This window comes from Lycorma delicatula, chromosome 2 (genome assembly GCF_047948215.1).
Source record: "Lycorma delicatula isolate Av1 chromosome 2, ASM4794821v1, whole genome shotgun sequence".
NCBI lineage: Eukaryota > Metazoa > Arthropoda > Insecta > Hemiptera > Fulgoridae > Lycorma > Lycorma delicatula.
This window is the reverse complement of record NC_134456.1, coordinates 129,784,794-129,797,955: the sequence shown is the minus strand read 5'-3', so window position 1 is coordinate 129,797,955 and position 13,162 is coordinate 129,784,794.

Genomic DNA, 13,162 nt, shown 5'->3' with positions numbered 1-13,162 from the left:
ACGATTTTTATATTCATCCTAAGCAACTACAGTTTTAGTTTTGTTAAAGAGAGGGTGTATGAAATTTCAATACGATCCCATGTTAAAGTTAATATTGCATACGGATGTATTAGTGAATAAATGATTGGACGTACACGTTAATAAGTAATCTCATTCAAATCAGCTCTTGAAATAGATTATACGGGATTTTTAACACTATTATTTACTTTCTAAGTAATTTAATCTAAAAAATAAGAAATCATATATATCGTAAGATGAACGATAGAACACTTTAACTACTTTTTTTTAGGAAATTAAAAGAATAATAAAATGAGCAAACATTCCAGATTGATTATGTTTATCAAACTACTGGTAAATACGTTATTTCTCAGAATTCAAGTTTTATATGAGCGACAAATTTTCTTAGTTTCCATAGAAACCATTAAGGCCTGGCTCACTGAAACTCTAATCAAGTAGTTTCAGATTCAAGCCTGTATCGTCATAATGGAAGATAAAAGGAATAGACTCCGCAGAGCAGATGTCAGAATAAAACAATTGTGCGATCCCCAAAAAATAACCAAAGATATTCAGTTGAACGTGTTTGAGTCCAGGAGAAATCTTCTCAACTAGGTCAAAAATGTCAGTACATATAGAAAGACAGGCCTTAAAGATTTAAAAACGTTTTAATTCCAGATTCTTCCATTTTGAAATGTTTTGCAATGCTGGAAACCAGTGAAAAATTCGTCATAGAATATCATCAACCCGGACGAGTAAATTCACGGTATAGTATTGCCTCCGGAATGCTCCACGTCTAGTAATGAAAAATAGAACCCTTCTATTGCTCAACCGAATCATGGGGTCTGAGAAGATCCTGCTAGATTTAATTAGCATCTTCCTCATACATCCAAGGTAATTTTGTATAGTTCATTACACGTCCAGTTAGAAACAGCGATTCAGACGCAGTTGAATAATCGCCAGAAATATATTATGAACCTACATCCGGAAATATTATTCATACTAAAAGTAATTTTTAGTGAATTCACCGGCTCTCTTTACTTAATTTTTCATTACCAAGTACCACACAACCTTTTTTTATAGAACATAACTCTATTGTTGGTTCAGCTGGCAATCTAAGCCGGAAAATTATCCAACATTACCTTACAGTTGAATCAATAGGATCTTAAGTTTTCAAGAACACCTTGACTAACAAAGGTTCGAACCTAGAATCTTCTGGCAGTACGCCTTAGACATAAGCTAAACAATCTTTTGTAATAAATTTTAAAAAAAAACTCTTTTTTCTATTAACTAATATATTAGTGAAATATATTATATTAGTACTATTATTATTGCTACTAGTACTATTATTATAATTAGTATTATTTTTAATATTTTATATTAGGAAAAGTTTTATTGGAACATTAAATTTTACACCATACCTACCTTGAAGGAATTGATTTCATAATAACTTGAAAAAAACTTTATTATTATTATTATTATTAATACAACGAAAAAAGAAATTAAATAGAAGTTCATTAAAATTCTATTTATAAAAAGACCATTAAAATATGAAGGGCTGTATTATGGATTTTAAAATAACTTGCTTTAAATACTATTGCTAAATTGGACTTAAATATTTGAAAGAAAAAACTAAATTGCGAAAAATAATGAAGGAGTAAAAAAAATATAGCGTTAAATTTTTCTGCCTTAATATCTGCACAAGAGCATAAGCTACACTTTTTATTTCTTACAGAGTAGTATAACACATCTTAAGTAATTATAAGACATAAATGCAGGTTAAGTACTTTTCATTGCAAGTCAACAAGTTTTGCCGTATTTAAGAACGAGTTCAGAAAAAATCAAAAAAGAAAAATAACAGAATAAAGTCGACCTAAAAAGCATTTTACCGTTTGTTAAATATAATTTAGTATGTAGTACACGAACATAAATACGAGTATATTATAAAATAAAATCTAAATGTAAAACATCTGCGAAAATATACACGTAATAAATTTTTTTTTTCAGAAATAATTTTATTATATAATATACTTGGCCAGATATTATATATCATGCGTACTATATAATTAAATCGTTCATTATACCTGACTGCAATGGAAAATCTACAATGAAAATTCTGTTTTAATAGAATTCAAGCTTTTCCACCAAACAAAGAAATAGATAGATCTGTTTTGTTTTCCACAAAAATTAAAATTACGTTTTGTTACTGAATCTTCGTGGATTAAAAAAAAAATCTGATAATAATTAAACGGTAATTGGCCTTAAGAAGAATGTAACAGTATATTTTACCTAAATAAACTATTCTATGAAAGTAGAATGAAATTATACACTCAAGACGCAGTGGTATTTTCTTTTACTTACCGACAAAAATATATTTCAATAATTTTTGACTTAAAGTCTGAACGAATATAAGAATATTTTATGAAAATTTCAAACTGTACCTCCAAATTTCAAACTGAAATATAAGAACCGGTTTCTGATACAATAATCCACATTAAATATTTGAACGTAAACAGCAATTACAGAGCGAATTACTGAACTCTTAACAAGTGATTGTCCCAAACGACTGTCGGATTCATCATTTGATCTCGCCTTCTTTTTTACCGTTTTTACTTCCTTGTAAGAAGTAAAGAAGTATAGTTATCGCGAAAAATTTCGGTTTTCAGATTTCAACGGAAATATCCATTTTAACTAATTTCGGCGTGACTTCTGTACGTACGTATGTATCTATATGTATGTGTGTATATGTATGTATGTATGTATTACTATGAATCTCTCATAACTCGAAAACGATTAGCCGCAGGATGTTGAAATTTTGGATTTAGGACTGCTGTAACATCTAGTCGCCCCCCCCCCTTTTAATTGCAATTAACTGAACAAAAGTGTCCAAAGAAGCTCAAATTAAAAAAAATTGGATTTTGGACTTTTTCTTAACTGCAATAATAAGCCCTCATTGAGAGCTTTAACTACATATTATAATTGGAACTTATTTTTATTGGTTCCAGAGGTATAGCCAAATGAAATATTTAGATCTTACAAGGGCACATCGGTTCTAACCGGACTTAATCTCCTTTTCGGTTAACTTTTTTTTAAATTTAAATATATTGATTTATTAATAATTATTAACCTTCGATTGTAAAAACCTTTTTACGATAAATAATAATTCAATAATAACAATAAAAAAAGAAAAGAAAAAAATATCAGAAGTTATTAATGAAATAACATTTTACGTACTTTGCATTTAAAAAAAAAAAAAATGTGTATATGAAATTTAACAGGCGTACAAGGAAGTCATGTGGTGTCCACATCAGATTATTCAAATAACTGTCTTACCTATTCGATCTTATTAAACTGATCATTCCTTTAATAGCCCACACTTTATGAATATGATCGTAGCTACAGTGCTTAGAAGAAGAAATGTGATGAATACTTTCCCAACTTCCACTTCTTCTTTAATTAAAAAATGTACGATCTTACGTTGAATGAAATGCTACTGCTCTGCGACTTTGGTACAAAGTTACATTTTTTTTTATTTTTAGTTTCTGCTGGGTGAAAAACGCTCCGGCGTTATCATCGCCCGAACCCAAAATATAAAAACAAAGAAAAACAAAAAACGTAGTCTAAATGTTAATATTTTGAAGCGAAAAAATTTTCGTGTTACCATCGTCCGGAAAAAAGTAATATTAACATAAAATATTAAATCTAATAAGACAACAACTAAATTAAAAGAAAATAAAAACAAAGTAGAAATCTAAAAAAAAAAATTAAAACTCAAACTAACATATTAAAACCAAAGACAAAATAAAAAACTTAAACTAAAATGTTAAACACAAGTACATAAAACGTACAAAAAAATTTATGAACGCTATTAAAAGGTGTGCAAAATATTAACAGCTGGAAGAAATAAAAATACCCGGTCCAAAACTTCTTTATCATTGCCCAGAATTTGACGAAAATTCCTAGACATTTAAATTTACGACGCAAGGCCGCATAACAAATGCAATTCACAAGCATGTGGCGCACAGTCAAGCGGCACTTGCATCGTACGCATATCGGTACATTTTCTGCTGACATCAGGCATCCGTGATTAGTCTCGTATGTCGTATCCGCAACCGGCATAGGACCACTACTTCCCGGCGAAATTTCCTGCGGGAGGAATCCCATGGCAACACAATATCTTTGACATGTCGAAGTTTGTTATCTACCGTGGCAATCCAGTCATCTTGCCACCTCGCACGAAGCGCATATTTGACATGGTTAATAAAGTCGGATATAGTAACACGGGTAGTGAAGGATAGCTAACTACATGCGTCCTCTGCATCAGAATCTCGACGTTCATTATCCGGAATCCCAACGTGGCTAGGGATCCAGCAGAACTCACTTGTGTGTTGCGATGGTTCAACTCGACGATTGCATTGTAAATTTCGGTGACGATAGGATGCCTGGAATAAAAATTTTCTAAGGTTTGGAGAGCACTACACGAGTCGCTATAAATAAGGATATTACGATACTTACGGTTAATGATAATCAAAGGCTAAGATTTACATGATTTAGATCCTACACATCTGATATACTTCTAAACCTTTTATAAAAACAAAATGACATAAAACCTAAAACAAGATAATTTTATTTAAGAAGCTCTTCTATAAACCCTTCCGGCCTATACGTAATTAGATGTAAAAAAATAATAGTGTTGAGCAATTATCCGAGTTTGTAGTAAGCCACTAATAAACTCAATTTTGATAATGTAAAATTCTCTTCATTATTTATGCTGTTTTTGAAGGAATACAACTTGTGAAATTTCAATCATCTGAATATTATTATAATATTTGAAATAATATTATAATATTGAATATATTATAACTCATAATAAATTCCAAGAAACATGCCCGAGGATGGTTGATGAAAAAAAAACAGCGTATTAAGTAAAATAACTAAAAACTCATATAAATTACGACCTATACAAATAATTTCCATTACCCGACTCATTCATAATAAATACATTAAACAACGTACAGTATATTAAATTAAAAAACGTACAGCATAGAAAATATAAAACGTAATAAAAAAATTCGTTTATTGTAAGTATATTCAATATGAGGGAAAAATTATTAGTAACCTGTAATTTATATGCTATTATCAACGCTAGACAAGTTTTCCTACAATGTAAAAGCCATATTTTGCTTCATAATAGTTTCCAACTTAAGCAAACAAACTTTATACAGAGTTTCACTAAGTATAAATCCTATTATTATGAAACTAAAAACATTAAAACTGCAACATTAAAATAACGACAATAGTTTTGAACGATAAAGAAAATGACTGAACATTTTCCAAACAAAATCTAACAATATTTAAACAAATTATTCTGTGAAAATGTAACGTAATGAAAGTGCAAAGTAATAACGATTTTCAGTTGATGATTAATTTTCGTTTTAAAATCAAATTACAGTAAAATAATAATATATAATGCCCGAGTCAACTTCTAGAATCACCGTAATAAATCGATTTTTAAAACACACGAAAATAGATAAATTAATTGATTTAAAACATCAAACATTTTTTTAAACAACCTAAAAGTATAATTAAATAGTACTGATTTTATTTAAAAATTTATCGGCACTATACAAAGGAGGGTTATGTTTTGTTGGTGAACAAGAGTAGACCAAAGGCTTTTCCACTTTTTCTTTTCTTTATAATGGTTCTCCATGTTTGATTGCGAAATTCTTCGCATCGTCAACGCGGATTTAATCAAAGTCTTTCCTCCCGTTCGCTCTTTTGTAAACTTTTCACCGAGTTCTCGTCTCCTCCCTTTACTTCATTCTATTTCCAATTTTCTCTTTTCAAATATATTAACAAGTCCCAAGACAAATTTATTGTAAAATGTTATATAACAAAAAAAAAACTTAATTTTTAAAACTCAAGTTTTAACACGTTTTAAAATTCCCACAGCGATAAAATACATACCCCCATAAAACAATGTAATCGTTTACTTTAAGTATAATGAAATTGTTTAAAATTATTACTCTCTTAACTAGAAATAAATGGTATAAAAACTTCAAAAGTAATGTTATGTATATAATTACTTCCCTTAGTTTTCAAATTGTATGCGTCCATTCTAAAGGGATATTATAGTCCCTTGTTCACTATATTAGTTAGGACGTTGCCTACCTTCTACTTTCTTAACCCGTATATTTTAAAGTATATCTTATTAACAGAATTGCTGATTAGACTTAATGGTTACAGCTTGAAAATGGTTTGTTAAAATCGGGACAAGAAAAATAATTTACAATTTGGAGGATCACCTACTGTGGAGTGATATGTTACTTTACTCGTACTTAGATATTCTAAACTATAATCATACCAACTGGACGATGGATTGATAATGAAGAATTTAACAATGTCACTCTCTCTCTCTTTCTCTCTGTGTGTGTCAATATATGTAAGAGTGTTACAATTGTGAAATTCCGCAGATTTATTTAAAAGCCAACATGACGAATAATGGATCAACAGTTAAAACAAAATTACAGAATCAAAATTCTAAAAACGAATTTTTTTCGGGTTTACATTTAAAGATTTTAGAAAGGTGTCGAAGATTTCTTTTTAAAAAAAATAAAAAAGAAAATCTTGATCAGGCTTTAGTGTTATGTCTACTATATAGAAATCTGGAAAACTGTTTCCAATATATTTATCCTCAAACACGCCCGTACATTATTAACGACCATATACATATGCGATAGAATCCACTAACGCGATATATTTTTAATAAGATTTCAGAACCGTGTTCTGTGAAAAGTGTTTTAAATGTTAGTTATTTATAATTTTAAATTAAATATAGGCAATTTTATTAAATCTTACATTTTATTTATCTGAATTTACAACGTATAACATACATGAAATATATATAATTGGTTACACGTCTGAAATAAGCAAATTTTATATATCGCCAATCGGTCGAACTACAGTTTTAAAGGAAACTGATTTAATACATTATTAACAATAAAAATGATTTTTTTTATTCTACGAGTATTTTAAAATATAAAACTTTAAAATATTTATACAGCTTAATTAATATTTTTATTGCAATCTTTATTAAATAATTATATCGCGTACTAAGACAACACATTTAACGTTACAAAAATATGATTTCAATCTGATAGAACTTAAACTATTCATTAAGATAAGAGACAGATTATCTAAAGGAACCCATATTTTTTTCTTCTTAAAACATTAAAAAAGCATATTTTTATTCTTTTAGAATACGAAAATCCAACTTTATTATCAAAATTTAATAACGCGAATGAATTTTTTATTTCATCTGTTTTATATAAAATTATTTTTTTATAACAATACAGACGTTATAAGCAGCTAAATGTAAATATAACTCGATGAAAATAAATTTTATATTTCATTTTGCCTTAAAAGAAGAATTGCTAATGTCATTATTCCTAATACAATATGACTTAATTACACCGGGATCCAAATTAATCCCAACTACAACCGACCATTGAGAGGTGCTGACGGGCAAGTTGGATATATTTTAACACTAATTCAATCTGAATTTTACTATTTATACCAGTTACCAGTTGGTATTTCAAACAAGTATAACGATGTTAAGACCGAAGTTTAAATATAAATAAACATGAAGTACTTTCACTCACAACAAAAAATTTGTATTTGGATACAATTAACGATAGACTCAAGAGTAGCCAGTTGATTTCATAGAAACACTCTATCGAATTTGATGTGAGCTTTAGTAATAGCCTGTTGTAATGAATATTAAAAAGTGAGTAGGGGACGTTATCCTTGTCAGCTATTAAACTTAATGGCAAAAAACAGTGATACGGAACATCTTAAGACCATGGAGTAGTTAATTGTCTACCATTATTTTATCTGCTTCTGAAGCAGATCCCTTGATCCATGTCCGGCTCCGTTGTGTTCTATTAACAGAAAAAATATTTCAGTTCTTGATAAATCTCACTTTCTTTTAGCTCGTCAATATATTTAATTTTATCCTTCCTCTTCGTTACACATCTAATATCCTCCTAACATTGTTTAGATCAATCCTTTTCCTTTCATGATATATTCCAGCTAATTAATTTTCCTTTTTCCGAATGTTTTGATTAAGCTTCTTTCTATTTTCATTCACTCTCTTCATCAATCATTTAATCTATTCATATACAATTCATATATCATAAGATTGTCACACTACGCGCTCTATAAAAAATATAGATTAAAATTCCCAGCTACTATCAATACAATAGCATCAGAGACTGATTATTTCAGTTAAAGAAGAAACAGTTACACTTACACCTAAGCATTAATTACGACTAACTCCTGTTTCGGCATTCAAACGAACAAGAACCTACGACAGATTAAGTATATAAATATTGCAATAATAAGCTGTTATACAAACCGTAAGCACATTGGAGAGGCATGTTAAGCCATGTGGGCGATATTTTAAGATTTCATTTCATTACTTATCGATTTTAGTAATATAAAATGGGTTTGTTGTAATTTATTAATAGCAATCGATACATATAATCAGGAGTAATAAAATCATGAACTAGAAATCATTAAATTCCTTGTACAGAAGTAATGAACAGAGTGCTTAAAAAATAATTCCTCGATTTCAAGTATTATTTAAAATGTATTATATTTAAAGTATTGATTAGATGAGTATATATTTTGAAATGGTAAATTCTGAAGTTTTTTTTTTCTGTCATAGACTTCGATATGTACACAATTCGTTGCCCTGCACACGTCCAGACGGTAATCCAGCTCTTCATCCCATATGCTCACCAGCACGTCGAGTGTAATGGATGCTACTGCCGCAACAATTCTCTCCCGTAAGTAGTTAATGTCACGGATTTTCTCTGAATAAACAATGTTTTTCACACGGCCACATAAAGAAATCTAGTGGGGCTCATGTGTAGCCAGGCGACCGGCCATCCTTTTTCAATCAAACTGTTTTTTTTTTGTTTTTTTTTTTAACAGAAGGTTTAATGAAGCACGGACACGGCTTCTGTAATGCGGCAGACCGCCGCTAGGCGATAGAAAATTAATCCTTTTTCTTCTTCAACACCGTCAATCTGTGGAAAGACGTTAAGTTCGAGCATCGCAGAAAGTATTCCCATTAATTGAACTTTATACAAAAATAAACGGGCTAACAATAAGGTGCTAACATGAAGTCCGCACCAATGTTTGGGGCGGACTACATTCTAATCAATGTTGAATCAAAATCGCAAATTAAAAATCGATGAAAACGAGTACTTCATTGGTCGTATTTTCAGCAATGTTGTTAAGCATTAAAGCTGCAAATTCCAATCTTTTCACTTGGTCATTAGGTTTGATTTCATATATAAGTTGTATCTTACTCGCACAAGGTGAAAGCCTCTTACGCACCATTTTGTAAACTGTATACTTAGGCACTTCTAACAGCGCCTTGCCACTGATTCGAGCTACGTGTAACAGATGCTCGGATCCATTCTACATTCTATTCAGAAACGTATGAGCTGTCTGATGACTTGTCCTTAGACACTGCTTGTTTCCTAGAACCGATTAAACATCTGCAGTGTTGTTTTATCCATAGATAATTGTTTTAAGTTGATTTTATCCACCGATCTTGTTTCAATAAACCAAATCACGCACTGAGCTTTCTGCTGCGGTATCGTCACTGACTGGCTGACTGACCGTTAGACTGCCGACCGGATACGATCTCTTTGCTTTTTCAGAATAAAATTCTTTACAATTTTCGTATAGTTAAAGTAGCTGTAAGATCAATCAGTGGTGCCAACTGCGGCGAATATTTAAAAATCTTAATATAATGAACGTAAATGTGAAAACCGGATGCTTTTAAGCGAATCAATTATTTCATTACGATTTTTTGGAATCAAAGAGTTCTTTTATAAACACTTCGTACAATAAAAAAACAAACATAGCTATAAGACGACTTACAAATTAGTATTTTACTTTCAAATGAATAAACTAGAAACTATAAGTTGGTTTTGAAACAGCATTACGAAATGTAGCAGTTAATATTTCACTTATGAAAATATACTCGTACAATGAAAGACGCTCCACATTACGTTCACACGGACAGGCTATCATGCTATAACATCATGAATAACGGTATAAAAATAAAACAGAAAAATAAAGAAATATTATGCTTCTGTTACATTACCGATTATTTTCAGTTACAGCTTATAATAAACGTTTGTCAGAAAATAAATAACAGTTAAAATACTACTGTATAGCAGCATTTTATATTTTTTTACACGCGCGCGTGAGCGTGTTTTAGCTCGTACGCCAATATAATATCGTTTATAATATTCGTTTTCAATAAACTTCTCAATTTTCAACTACTCGAGAGATTCTGATACAGCATCAGCGCTATAATAACTTATTTTGTACAGACAACGTAACTTTAATATATGCTCTGTTTTGACATTTTATTCACATCGCAAAAAGTTATTTTAAAACGAATATAACGCATTATAAAATCAAAATTAAATTAAGCTTTCAAATGCAAGTAGCTATTAAATTCGACTTTTAACTTTTACATATTATACAGAGCGACCGAGAAGTCACCGTACCCCTGAAGTTAGAACTAAAAAATTTGAAATGAGTTATAAATGAAAAAAAAAGCGATATAATATTATTTTATTTTATTTACTCAATTTACTTAATTTAATTAAGTTTACTTAATTTTAATAGTTCAGTGAATCTGTGTGTTCGCCCTCATGTTGCACGCACAATTCTATACGTCACTACGTCCTTTATGACATGCGACGGAGCATTTCTGGTATTACGTTACGGAAGGCGTCCCTCACAACGTCACGCAATTCTTCATTTGTGGTGTAGCGACATGCAGGTACATGCATCTTCATAATTACTCATAATGAACTGTCTGGAGTGGTTACATCAGGACTTCGTGGTGACCATGATAACGGAGCTGGTGACGCTGGAATACCGCGGCGTATCCAACGTCATGAAAATTTTTCATTCAGAAACGCGCGGACTGGTAGAGCAAAATGTGCAGGTGCTTCTTCCTGTTGCAACCATACTCTTTCCGTGAGATCCTTCTGTTGAAGCTGTGGTATTAACCAGGCCTCCAAAATCTCTAAATAAGATTGTGAATTCACTGGCTCATTGAAAAAATACGAACCAAACAAATGACAAGCTGTCATTCCAGCCCATATCGACGTGCGGTGGATCTCTTTCCAACTCTGTGGCATAACATGGATTTTCTTTCTCTCAAAATAACATATTTTTGGCACGTGAACTGCGATAGATTGCACATTCGACAGTAAAAGCACCTTTCCACGGTGTACTGCAACGGGGAATTTTTTTAATAAATCCCGGTGGGATGCAGCGCGACGTTCCATGTCTGTATCTGAGAGTTCATTGATGAACTCAGACGAAATGGCTTAACTTTCAAGTTCTTTTTCATAAAGTATTGCATTGTCGTCCGCGATATACGTTCAGCTGACCGTTTACGGGTTCATTTCATTGGCGATTTCAATGGAAACTGCAACATTAGCACATGTTTCTAACCGCGTAACTTTCGTCCTCTACGCGGCCTATTTTTAACACTGCCTAATTCAAACGCACGTTTTTCTCAAGCCAACATTGTTGCTTTTGATGGGGGCGGCTTGTTGAAGCGTTGCCGAAACATATCACTAATTAGCTTCGTTGTTTGATTCATTTTCTCGTTCATGAACCCATACACTTGTCTCTAACAGCTCCTCAACGCTGTAACTACTCATGTCAACCATTTTAGCACAGCTGTCTTTTACTCAAAGTGTGTGACATTGTAAAAAAAACTGTTGTCAACCGACCCCCAATGAAAATACCGTACGTTATAAACACATATCCTAACTCGTATTTTTTGTTAACTATAGGGGTAAGTGACTTCCCGGCCATATTATAGATTTCTATACGCTACTACAATTTTTAATACCTACTAAGAAAAAACATTGTAATTTTTAAGACGCTTTTGTACGAGTATATAAAAATGAATTTATTTCTCTTTCCAGTAGAAGTTCAATTCATATTATACTTGTAAAATTAAAACCGAGGTAAATAGTCTCTCAAATTAAAATAATAGAGACATTTTATGAAGAATCATCAAAATTATTTCAAGTATTTATTAAGCATGTCTGGTCAAATTCAACTGGGAAAGAAGTGGCAAGTTTTATAAATTTTAAGACTAGTTGTAAATAGTAAATAATACATATAATTTCTAAAAGATGGTGGTAAAAATTGTAACACTGAACACGAATTTCTTTACTTTTTCAGAATGAACTAAAAAAAGTTATTTACTATTCGTGTATAGTTTAAGTTTCGGTGATTCCCTGGAATAAACTTTCATTGATTCTAAATTTAAACTTTTACAACAAATCGGTTTAAAGCGATTAAACCTGCTGAAGAATAACATATGTAATTCCATAAATAGATATGTAAAAAAAAACACAAATATAAGATTTTACACATTAAATCTCTCATTAAAATATTAGTAACACAAAATTCATGGCAATATGTGATAAATGCATACTGTATTATCCATTTTGTAACGTATATCTCAATTAATTATTCTATTAGCCGACAGAATAATCAATATAACCAAACACTGGAAAGCACCCGCAAACATACACGTAGGCGGGTACACACCGTTCATCTGCATGTTAATACTTTAACGAATTTTAGGTTTTTACATTCTCCATAATAACGAATACCTGTTTTGAAAAGCGATACTAACTCCCCAAGCCATCAATTAAACCACAGTAGGGACACGTAACTTTCGCGCTAATTAATGCAATGGAACTAGTTCATCGTTATACAAGAGTCACAAATACAAATATGCGTTACTATTATTTCAATTCTCATTTTCATAAAGAAATCAGAATAGAGTAAATAAATCAAAAGCTCTTACATCAGATTTTACTTTCGCTTGATGAACGCTGGTTATAGCGATCCCATTATCTTCGTTATAATACCGATGTAGTGTTTCTTTAACAATCTTATTAATATGTAAATTAACAGAAGAGTGGTAGCAAATAGTAATACATCGTAAAGAAAACAATCAACATACTCGCTAACACAGATAAATACATGTATACTCAAATTATAGTACATTTACTCTTTTAACAATCAGAATTCCCATGAT